The sequence below is a fragment of the Marmota flaviventris genome, chromosome 4 (assembly GCF_047511675.1).
Source record: "Marmota flaviventris isolate mMarFla1 chromosome 4, mMarFla1.hap1, whole genome shotgun sequence".
NCBI classification, from domain to species: Eukaryota; Metazoa; Chordata; class Mammalia; order Rodentia; family Sciuridae; genus Marmota; species Marmota flaviventris.
The window spans coordinates 36,384,480-36,397,343 of NC_092501.1; positions in this window are offsets into that span (position 1 = coordinate 36,384,480).

The following is a 12,864-nucleotide window of genomic DNA, read 5'->3' on the forward strand; positions in this document are numbered from 1 at the left end:
CTACCTCTCTTGGCCACAGAGGGAGTCAAACCAGGACCGGCCCCACCCACCTGTACTGCCATGTTCTGTGGTGTGTCACTTGGTGTCCTAGTATCCCTCAAAGGATAAGAAAATATGCATAATCAATGACAACATAAGAAATGGAATAAGATGACTCTAAATCAACAATTATTATAACCAGAAGAACCTCCACACCTGTGGAGTTCAACTCTCATTTTATAAATGAAAAACTGCGGCAAAGAGAACCAAAAGGACCTGCCTGAGGTCACCCTTCTCATTAGTGGTAGAAAAGAGCCTGACCCTTGGGGTCCCCGCCGCTCTTGGTTTGGTGGCCTTTTCTCACAGAAAATGCTTCACCCTTCTGCAAAATATTCATCGGTTTAGGTGGCTTTCTTTCATTGGAATGAGAGCCCCAAGTAGAGGAAAAAATGTGTTTTCTCTTTCTTTAAGCTATTTACTCTGAGTCATTGTTCGAGACAGTGGCCTCCAATTAAATGATTCATGTCATGACAGCCATTACAGACTTGAAACTTTTAAAATGTCATTGGATCTATGATGTATTGGATCTAACTTAAAATGAGGAAAATGCAAATTATTCCAAAATGATATATTTCTATTCTTTTGTGGCTTGGGCTTGACAGATAGTACCATAAGAAATTCCAAATGGCAAAAATCAGCTCTTTTTTAAAAAATATGCAAGTTGGACTAGTGATGTATACTTGATCTCCTGGTTTCTTTAGGAAATCCAGTAAAATGTGGTCACAGTCGAGTTTGTTGCTGAACTCCTCACAATTTTTCAAATGTCCTATGCTTTGTTCCTCATCTCAATGGGCAGTCTTCTCTCCAGAATCTCAAGTGCTACCAAGAAGCCTGACTCTAGTCCAGGCTTCACCTTTGCCACCTCTGTGGCCTTGGAGGAACCATCAGGGTTTTTTTGTACCTTGGTTCATCTGTGAATTTTGATATTAATTCCTATCCTGGCCTGTCTCATAAAAGATGTTATGTAGATGAGCTGAGATTGATTAGCTTGCTCAAAAAAGCATTAAAACAAAAAAGTGCTATACACCTCAAGACACTAGATCTCTAAATCTCCTTCCCCTATACATATACAGAAAACTGGACATGATTCTTCAGGCAGGTCATAAAAGTTCAACCTCTGTGTGAGGTAGTTTTCTCAGATGAAGAGCCAAAAGGAAATATGGTAATCTTACTAATTAAATCACCTTGTGCTGCCAGGTGGGGTGGTGCCCAGCTGTAATCCCAGTGACTCAGGAGGCTGAGGCAGGAGAATTCCAAGTTCAACTTAGCAAGAACCAGTCTCAAAAAAAAAAAAAAATACAAAAAGCTTGGAATGTAGTTTAGTTGTAGAGAAACCCTAGGTTCGATCCCCAGTACCACCACCACACACACACACACACAAAAATCCTATGTATAAGCATTTATGGAAGATGAGTATGGACTTAAGCTAATGTTTGGGAATGAAAATGCAGCAAGGTGCAGAGACAAAACACCAACTTAAACTCACACCAATCTTACCTAAGTGCTTATACACAGGGTAGACACTAGAAGAAACATGATAGGTACATGGATATCTTTTCATGCAGGCTTCTTTTTCTATGGCACTTTTTGGTTTTTATACCTATGTGAATGAGTAATTTAATTAGTAAATATTTTTAGGAAGCACTTGTTGCATGCCAATTCCATTGTAGAACTTGAAGAAATTAATTAATGAATAAAACATGAAATCTCTGGCCTCATGGAGCTTATATTTTAATAGCAGGAATGGTGTGGAGGAGAAAGAAATGAGCTAAAAGCACACAGAAAATTAGACATGGAAAGGTAATTTTTAGAGAGCAATAGATGTTCTAAAGCATAAAATAAGGCAATAAGATACAAAATGGCAAGTGGCAGAAATGGGGACTAAATTGGCTACAGTGCTCAAGGAAGAACCCTTCAAGGAGCAAAGCTCGTAACTCTTATAATTGAAAGCAATAAAACCCCCCAATACATTAAATAGAATAGATTTTATTGACCAAAGAAAGTAGATTAAATACCTTAAGATTCAATGGGTAATCGTAGTATTCCAGGCCTTGGAGCCTCAGAGATGGAAAATCAAACCCAGAGAATCTAAACTTCCTTTCCACTTTCAATACTTTCTCAGTAGCCTCAGATTCACATCCTCCCGTTTAGGCAAACCAAATGGAAAATATATTGTGCCCCCTCTCACCCACCGTCAGAGAAGTTCTCTCAATACCAGGAAACAATGCCTACCAGATGTGAGTAACAAGGCCACCCCCATGGCTGGGACAGTGGTGGTAGTGGGAAGTGTTATAGGAATGGAGATAAGAGCATGTCACCACAGAAAAGCAAAGATGTTCTCTGTGGACAACCCTTAGCTACCACTGTTCACAGTGTACCCTTGACTTCCCAACAGACTCAAGGCACCCTTCTCCCCTGACCTTATATTCCAAGATGCTTGTTTACCAACCTGTCAGTATCCCACATACAATGGGAAACACAACTCTTTCCAAAGGAAAGCAGCCCAAATCACATCATTTGCTGTATCAAATCCCAAGTTTTTTCATAGTCTTGCCAAATAGTAAATTTAACCACCACCCTAGCCAAAAGAAAAGTATGGAAGAGAACAAAATGTCCATAACAGAAACTCCCCCCTTTTGGAAAGCACAGAAAGGAGAAGCAAACACCAGTTCTCTCCCATTCATACTGTACGCAGGATATGCTGGGACCAGAGAATTAAAGACTTGTAGAATAAGCCTTGAGCTTCTTTGCTACCTGATCAAATCCATTGACCTCCTTGGATAAGCCTGCAACAGAATTAAGACTTCTTTGTGGGGGGTTACAGTGCTTTATCCACTTCATGTTGATATAATTGTAGATGAGATAAGGGCTTTAGAGGGTAGAGAGATTGTAGGAAATCCTTTGTTGGGTTTGAGGCTTTCGTTGGTACAATTTTATTAAAATCTCAGTTGAGTGCTGTTCTGTTAGATTCTTGTACCCTCCACTACTTAGTCATCAACGCCAGAAATGTCAAAACATCTGCCTGGTAACAGCTTCTTCATTAGAACTATGCTTTTAAGAATCAGAAAGACCCATTTTAAACATGAAAACTATGGATATGGCTGCTTTTTCCCCTGACTTCAGCTGATTCTTCCTATCACTCTAAAATATATTTTTTTTTAGTTAGCTTTTTTGCTACTGTGACCAGCACAACTGTCAGGGAGGAAAAGTTTATTAGAGGGCTCATGGTTTGAAAGGTCTTAGTCTAGAGAAGGCCAGCTCCATTCACTGGGGCTTGAGGTGAGGCTTCAGAATATCATGGTGGAAGAGTGTAGCAGAGGGAAGCAGCTCACATCATGGTAATCAAAAGCAAAGAGAGAGACTCGAGCTCCAGACACAAAATATATACCCCATAAGTACACCCCCGATTAACCACTTCCTCCAGCCACACCCCACCTGTCCCTAGTTACTATTCATTTTTAACCCACCAGGGATTAATTCACTGATTGGGTTAAGACTCTCACAATCCAATCATTTCTCCTCTGAACCTTCTTGCATTGTCTCACATGTGAGCTTTTGGGGGATACCTCATATCCAAACCATGACAAACATAAAAAAGCACTTTGATCACTAAATTAGACATATCTGATTCAGTTGCAAGAAATAGAATTCAAGTTCCTATTTACCTAAGGGAAAATGTCCTATTGGCTTCCTGACTGAACTGTATCTTGGGAGAGGCCATTGAGGCAAAGAGACACAAGAGTCAGAATCTTAGAACTCTGTGTTTCTGTTCAGTCCAATTGGCTTTTACCCGTAGTCTCTCTGAGAACACAAACAAGATGGCTGTCAGTGGTCCAAGATCCAAATCCCCTAACTCAATAACCTTGCAGCAAAGGAGAATGGTTTCTTCCCAAAATAATCCTGAGAACAGCCATGATTGGCTCTGCCCAGGTCCTGTCCTTCATGGTGGGATATGGGTAAAGGAGAGGAGAAGACAGACGGAGTAAATTAGCAGGAAAAAGATTAAGACAATGTTTGAGGGGAAAATGCGATAGCCACTGTTGTCAAAGCATTTTTCAATCAATTTAATATTATCATACACCAGAAAAGATATTATTGTGCTCTATAATTAGAGAGAATTAGATGTTGACATAAAGTTAGGTGAATCATTTTGGGTTTCAATGGGACATTAAAGTGTAGACATGGTCTTCACCTTCATAGATGGAGGAGACATAAATTAAACAAGCGAAATAAGGAGCAATGTTAAGTAATGTAGCTGATTCTCTAAAAAGACATACTAGAGTTATCTAATCTATTCTAGGTGTAAGATTGGAGAGAAAATGTTTAGGGAAAGACTTCTTAGGGAAAGTAATATTTAAACCAATAATTATAGGATGGTTTCAGAGTGAAGTCCAGTTAGAATATGTAAAAGCAGTTGCAATAAGATCACAACACATATGGGAAAATAGAAGGTGTTAAAGATAGCTAGCCTTTCTATAGCTGATCAATAGTATCATTTTCATTTAGTATCTTCTGAGAGGAGCAGAACACTGTAGCTTCTCTCTTTCTATCTGTCTCTACTGCTTTCCCTTCCAAGCATCTTTTCGTTATCCTTAAAACTAGAAGTGTCAACTGGGAATATCTTGCAGTTTAGAAATCAGTGGAGTAGCTAAACAAGCTTCTTTTCCATCTACTTCCAAACCACGATTCCATGTAAATGTCCTATCTGCCTCTAAATGTCAGGCCTCCTCCAGTCCTATAAAATGGCCTCTAAATCTGGGGACAGCAGATAGGCAACAATAGTTGGCACTTTCCCTAGAAATAGTCGGCCATGCTTCAAATGTGACTTTCCCTGAAGCAGCTTGATGCCCCTCTGAGCAGTTGCCCTGCATCAAAATTGTGTCCTCTCCTATGTCTCCTTGATTGCTATGAGATGAGCTGTTACTGAGTTTGTCCAAGTCATCAGGGGCATGCATAAAAAATAAATAATTGTGCATGACTAAAATAAATAATCTATTATCAGATACATTTGCATAATTAAGCTTGCTTCTAAAAATTGGCAGAGCACAAACTGGCAAAGTGGCATTGCATAATATCGACCACAAAGCCCTGGAATGTGATCTAGCAAAACACAATGAAGTCAGGGCTCTGTGTATACAGATTAGATAAATGCATCAGCTCAGTGACTGAAGAACAAGCTACATGCTTAGAATTTTTAAAACTTAGCATCTTCTTTTTTTACAGAATAATATGGCTTCAGACCTAAGAGCTTGGGAGAGGCAATACACAACAGCAGGAAGAAGCCAGGCTGGATGTCAGAAGGTCCAGAGCCTAAGCTAACTTGCATCTTTGATGTTTCACGTGGCTTCTAGACAGATATAATTATGCTTTGCTTCTGTTTCTTCATTTGCAAAATGATCTAACAGTTGTTTCTCTATAATGTAATGTGTTGTAAAAAGCAGAGAAAAAAAATCCCACTGTGAGAACACAAGCAGCCCGAACATGTCAATCTCTTGACTCTGAGGTCAGTGGTAGCCTCAGGTTTGCTGAATGTCCTACAGGAATTCATCTCAAGCTAGAAGAGTTATCCTCTGACCTTCCCTATGCATGTTCCCCATATCACAAAGAAACATCAAAGCTGCATCAGAGACTGGCTCTGGCTCAGTGTCCCTTGTAAAAGAGCCTCCAAGAACGAGATGGTTGTGGAGACCTATGGGGTCTCTTCTTAGGCTTGTACCCTGGAAAACTAGAAAACCAGAAATGATAAGGCCTTAGTAATGAGGGAGAAACTGCCAGCTCAAAGAAAACCCAAGATTTCTGTATTTTCTTTTCCATTTGAGCCTTTCTACAACACCCACAGGAAAAAGAGACAGCAGAGCAAGATTGATATTACCACTGTGGCTGTTTGATTTTATAAGGAGAATTTCTACAGATGTGAGTGTGATCTGTCTGTGACATCTGTCACCCATCGGTTACATGGGAGATCAGAGCTAATTTAGTTTTCTTCTCCTCTCTCATGCTTCCCACTGAAGCTGCCTTCCAGGTCTAAAAAGATAACCTTCTCAAATACAAAGATCACTTTTCTGTGGATGCTATACAGTACTGGCACATCACTAATTCAAAGGGCGCCATTTTGTTCACTATGGTTTACTAAGCAGGCCTCAAATTGGTGCAAATGGCTTCATGAGAAATATGTTGAAGGGCTTATTTCCCTCAAACTCTATCAAATTCAATTAAACAAGTCAAGGTTTGGCCTTCTGAGGCAGAAATGTGTGTACTTCTGCACACACAGTGAGTAATTGCTGGGGACTTTGAAGAAGACCTCAGGAAAGAACAAGAAATGAGGGAGTAGAGGGTGATGATGGTGTTGAGCACAGAGGTCTGATCCAGCCAGGCAGAACTTGGTGGGGAAAGGCAAGGTGGGGCAACCTCAACTATGGAGTTGGAGGATCTAAATTCTGTGCTTCGAGCCCTTCAGAACAAGTCTGTCTGATTCTCAAGAGGTTCTTCTGTATCATCTCCTGACCACAGATAGAAACTTTAGAAAAGTGACTAGCAAGAGCACCTGAAGAATTGGGATGGGAGAAGTAAGGTAGAAGAAAAGTAGAGGTAAATGTGAAGAAGATGGAAACAAGAAAAGCAAGGACTGGTTTCTTCACTATATATTTTCTTACCACCTATGTAGGAAAGGGAAAGAAAAAGAGACTCCCAACAGAGAAAGGTAAAAGGTCATCGTAATGTAAAGGTTTGCTGTGATCAGTTAAATAAAAAAGGAATGCAAAATACTTCCTAGCAAGGCACTTTGTAGTAGGAATGCCAATTATCGATTCCAGTGGGTGGGAACTCTAGTGACCTGTATGCTGTAATTCAAATCTCTAGAAATAAGTCATTCATTGTGAGCCACAGAGCATCAGAAAAATTGGATTCTGAGGAGAGTATTAAGAGGAAAAAGACTGAGCCCAAAAAGAGACCATAGTTTAAAAGGTAAGGTTGTAAACATGGGTTTTTTCTCTCTGGGGAGCAAACGATTGCCACAGAAGTCTTTGTAACTGTTTTCAAAGGCATTGTGATGGACTGGCAGTCTCAATAAAAAGGGTGACAGACTTGAAATCTGAATTTGGGAATGAAAAACTGGAAGGAAACAATGGGAAATATTCACTAGATACTTTCTACTTAATAGTCCAAGATTAAGATTGATATTAAGAAAGTAAATATGTATGAGAGGTGGGGCTTGAAGATAATCTGAGAGCTTTGTATGGACAAAAGAAAATATTTGAGAAAAAACTTGATCTTGGTGTATGAGAACCCTGTGCCAAAGGCAGAAGGTATTGAAAGACTGAAGAAAGAGGACAGCAAACCCAGGATTGTACAAAGTGCAATTTTTTAGGGACTTAGAGACAGAAGTGAGTGACTAGCATAGTGGTTGGCATGAGGTAGCTATTCCACAGATATTTGCAAAATGAATCAGTAAATAGATGGCTGAAATTTCACAGTAAATCCCAATGATGTTAAAAGTCATATTATCAATATGACTGGGGCAGAAGCAAAACAGGAAGATCCCCGCACTCCAAGTCTGGAGGAAGAAGTTTATATACTAAGCCAGACAAAGGTGCACTGTAACTGGGCTTTCTCAAAAACTATTAACATGTTAAACATCAGTTAAGAAATACTCTGGGCATGAGTGGCCAACACAAAATGTTTGGCCAACTATCTTAATGATGGTTTGTTTATCCTATAGTTTAGAACATGTCCCAGGGTCACCAGGGAAGCAAGATGGTGGTTACGACCAACTAGTATATCAAGTTGGCTCCCTACTAAAAAAGTGCATTTGAATTGATTTTTTCCTCCTTTGATGCTAACGAATCTTATTGCTGTACTTTCTACTCTTTTTTATTGATAATCTGTTGACTTCCTGATCCCTTCTCCTTGCTCACTCAAGGTCTTTGCTTGTGGCTCATGGTCTTTCCAGCCACCTCATGACTACCAAGCTCAACAACTTCAATTCTTCCCAGACTCCTGCAAGGTAGACAAGTCCTTGCCTTTCTTGATTCTGGTAACTTTCAACTCCACTTCCATTTTGCCAGACAGATTATATGACTTTTATCATCATTGGGATTTACTGTGAAATTTCATCCATCTATTTACTGATTCATTTTGCAAATATCTGTTGAATAGCTACCTCATGCCAACCACTGTGGTAGTCCCTGCAAAGGTTGTTATAGTTAAAAACAAACAGAAATCATTTCCCCTGTGGTGCTTATAAACCACTGGAGGAAATACAGAAACTAAGAGGCAATGACAATACAGCATTATAAATGCTGTGCTGGTAAATACTGGAAAGCCTACTAGAAGAGCATCTAAATTGGATGCAGGTTCCTATCAGGCCTCTTACCATGCGACATGTAAGCTGAGGTGATGTGTGGAAGAGACTCATGTTCCAAAAAGAGGAAATAAAATTTACAAGTGTTCAGAGGTAAAAGGAGGCATGTGGTATTTTGGAGACTGAACGTTTTTTAGAGTGGTGGGATTGGTGACTGATTGACTGCCTATGCGTAAGGATGTAGAAAGATGATGCCCAAGTTTGGGCTTGAACCACTAGGTAAGTGCTGGTATTGTCTACCTAAATGAGAAGGTCAGAGGAAAAGCAAAACTGGAGGAAAGGTTAAGCATTTAATTTAGATGTATTGAGTTCTGATTAGCACAGAGACATCCCCATAGAGATAATGAATCTTCCCCACCATCATGGACAACCTCCACCCTGCAGGACACAAACACACACAAATGTGTCATTACCTAAAACCTATTATTCTCTAAGATTCGGCCAAAGTGGCACCATTTCTATGAGGACCAGCACCCATTCAGGCTAAATCTTGCCAATCCACCCTTACTTCTATTGTATCACATAGGGTTAACATTTCCTCTGTCACCAGCTAGTGTTCTATAAACTCCCTTAGGAAAGGAAATTTTGTTTTATTTTTATGTAGCTCAACAGACATGTGATTGTTTCTTATATTATTGACATTTTAATTTTCTTTTCAGCCCCTATAATAGCTAGGATTTCTAAAGTTATGAGACAATACATTTCTTTCTTATTCTAAATCTTCTTCCTTAATATAATAAATACCAAATCATGGCACAACATTCTAATAGCATCACTTAAAGCACTGCTATGATACGTCTTTTTGCCCTTTTTTTAATCTCTGTGTTTAACAGATGCTAAGTAGGTGCTAATTAAATTTTAATGGATGGATGGTTACTTACATGAGTTAGCAAAGCAGAGTGAATACACTATCATTTTAATAGCTTTTCAGGAGCGTGCTGTCTTTGAGTGGGAAAAATGCATTTACATTTACAGTTTGGAAGGACGTGCGGCTATGGAGAATTAGCTAAACTGATGTCCATATAAACAAACAGGGAATTTGGGGTTTCAGGACAGAAGAGAAGCAGAGTGAAGAAAAGAGAGGAGACAGGTAGCTGATCTATGAGTTGAGAAAGTAGTAGCCAGTGAGAAAATCCTGAAATCAGGGTGATATTATGTATTTTTAAGAATACAACCATGTACCATATGATTTTGATTGACAACACTGTTGCAGCAGACACAATGTCTGTCTCCCTAGGCCCCTGAGGCTCTGATTACCCTCAGATCCCACAGAAGAACACTTTTTATGCAAATCCATTCTTCCTCCTCTGGGTCAAACTGAAGGGCAAAGAAAGCAAATACCCATAGGGAAATGTGTGAGGAAAGCAAGGTGCTCACTGAGAACAGTAGCTCCTCTCCCTAACTGACCAAACCAAGGCCACAAGATGCAGGTGGGCAGTTGAAGTAACTCTAATTCTCTGTGATGGTTGATTTTCTGTACTAATTTGACTGGGCCCCAGATGCTCAGATATTTGATTAAACCTAATCTGGGTGTGTCTGTGAGGATGTTTCTGGACGACATCAACACTGAAATCAGTAAACTAAGTAAAGCAGATTATCCTCCCTAATATGGATGGGCTTCACCCAATCTTTCAAAGGCCTTAATGGAAGTCATAAGTTGAGAAAGTGAGAATTTACTCTCTGCTTGTCTTCAAACTGGGACATTGTTCTTCTCTTGGGCTAGAACTTATACCATTCACACTGCTGGGTTTCCATCTTGCTAAACGAAGATCCCGGGCTTCTCAGCCACTGTATTTGAATAAGTCATTTCCTTATAATCTCTATCTCATTTTCTCTCTCCCTCTTCTCTCTTTTCTTTTTGCTGTTGAATTTATATATATTTAATATGTAAGTATTTATAACATGTACAATTACTATATAATGTTATATATTATTTTACATATTCATTACTATATACAATCCTGTATCCCTAAGTGATTTGATTATTTTGCCAGCATCCTAGAGCATACTTACACAGACCTGGATGATATATACCCCACCTCACTGTTAGAGTCTGTAAACAAGTCTGGATGGCACCTGGCAAAATGCCAGAGGGAGTGGTTTGTGAAGTAACACCAGCAAGCCATTAAGTGTGGAGATTTCTTATTGGTTGACTGATGTATCTAGTTTATGCTAATTAAGATAAGCTGTGTGGAATGTATAAATACCTCTGTTGTCCTACAATAAACGGCTCCCACTCCTGCTGTATTGATCTACACAAGTCGTTCGTCACCCCCCGGTTATTTTGCTGCAGCCAGACTGCAGCACCTCACACCTAGGCTATATATATAGGAAACATGAATAAGCCATAGCTCCTATAGCCATGATGAACAAAATCACATGAGATTCAATTAAGTACAAGACAAAATGGTGCAATCCAGATATGGTAAACATGAGATTTTGAGGCTGCTTCAGGTGTAACATGGCACAATGTTTTACATCAATTTTTAATATAAACAAAAGGAGGAACATTCTATAATAATAATTTAAATGATGGTGTAATACATGATCCAGTAACAGTCATGTATTATCACTATCAAGTATTATGGATTGTTCATTTTTATATGACTGGCAGAGTCACCACAAAGCAGGAGTAATGCATTACACATGATGGATGGGATGTCACTAGATGATAGAAATTTTTAATGTGTATTTTGTTTTTAATTGACATATAATAACTGTACATATTTATGGGGATAAGAGTTTTTCAGCTCCCATATAATCTTATATGTCATATATGCTGTCCATAAAGGAATAAAACCCTGTTTTGCAACTCACAATTGTATAAATTCACATATAATAATACATATTGAATATAGAAAAACAAGGGAGAAGAGAGAGAAGGAAAGCTAGACCATGTATGCAGAATTTATGTATAAATACACAGTTATAGTTAAATATGTAGTAAGCATATTTACATATATAAAAATATATAGGTGGATGTAGATATATTTCCTGTTGGTTCTGTTTCTCTGGAGAACCCAGTCTAAAACACTGTCTTGCTGTTTAATCTCTTTGCCTACAACACACCAAATTTCCAAAGAACCGTCATAAAAGATGCGGGCCAGAGCACATGAGTGAGCTCAGAACTCATTCTCTCAACCCAAATGTGTGCAGGAAATACACATGGCCAATAAGGATTGAGCAGGATAAGGCTTCAGGAACAGCTGAAGGACTATAAAGAAGAAACGGGGGCCTAGGTTGTGGCTCAGTGCTTAGCATGCGTGAGGCACTGGGTTCAATCCCCGGCACCACATAAAAATAAAAACAAATAAAGTAAAGGTATTGTGTTCATCTACAACTAAATATATATATATATATATATATATATATATATATATATATATATATATATATATATATTTAAAAAGAAGAAAGAAGAAACTGTAAGTTTGAAGAAGGAAATGAATAAAAGAAAAAGAGAAAGAATATAGGGATGAATAAGAGCTACCATAAGAAAACAGTAGCTTTGCCAAAACCCAGAAAGAAAGAAAGGAAGAAGGGAGAAAAGATACAGAAGAAATAATGTAGGAAGAGACCTAAGTCAAGGAGAACAATAGAGCTATTTCAGGTGGAACTCCAAGTCCAAAGGCATGTGGGCTATTAGGACTGAAGGAGGTAGGGGAGCAAAGGCACAGCAAGAAACCAAGAGAGAAAAGTGTTCGGAGGACAAGCATAATTCAAAATAGAAACATGTAACACAAATGACAAAGAAACTCAAGAGGCACAATATGTTGCCTAAGAGGCTCTGAGAGGAGAAAGTACTAATGCAGTTTTTGTGGGAGAAACAAGGTGGAACATGACAAGGGGAATTTACTGCTCCCAAGGGGCTACAGTGGAGGCTTTTCAATTGTTAATAACATGGCTTAGCCTCCTTTCTCATAATGGTAGCAGAAAGCAAGCAATTTGAGCTGGCTTAAGAAAGGGGGAAAACATCTATTAAGAGAATATTAAGTAATGCACTGAGCCCAAGGATAACTAGACTCAAGAGGCATTTGAAACAGTAAATAGTTACCAAGAAATCCAGCCATGCTTTCTGTCCATCCCTGTTTCTCTCTGAATAGTCATTATTTTCCCTGCACAGAAGGTGGACAGAAGATGGCTGTTCCTAGCTTTGTGAGTAGCATCAGCTCATTTCAAAACGCCCACACAGGCTGACTCATAGGGAGAAAATAAGACCAGACGTCTAGAGCAGGTACTTTGGCAAAGGGACAGAGTCGCACAATATGAAATTGTCTGCAAAAAACCCCTCTCTACAGGTGGTAATGATTTTGAGAAAAATTAAGTTGCTGTGAGCTAAACATTGCCTAAAGGTCACTACTGCAATGAAAAAATCAAAATAATACAGTCAAAGGGAATATTTTTAATGCATCTACAAATGATATAACAGAAAAATCATTAGAAGAGACGCTGGCAATTAAAATACA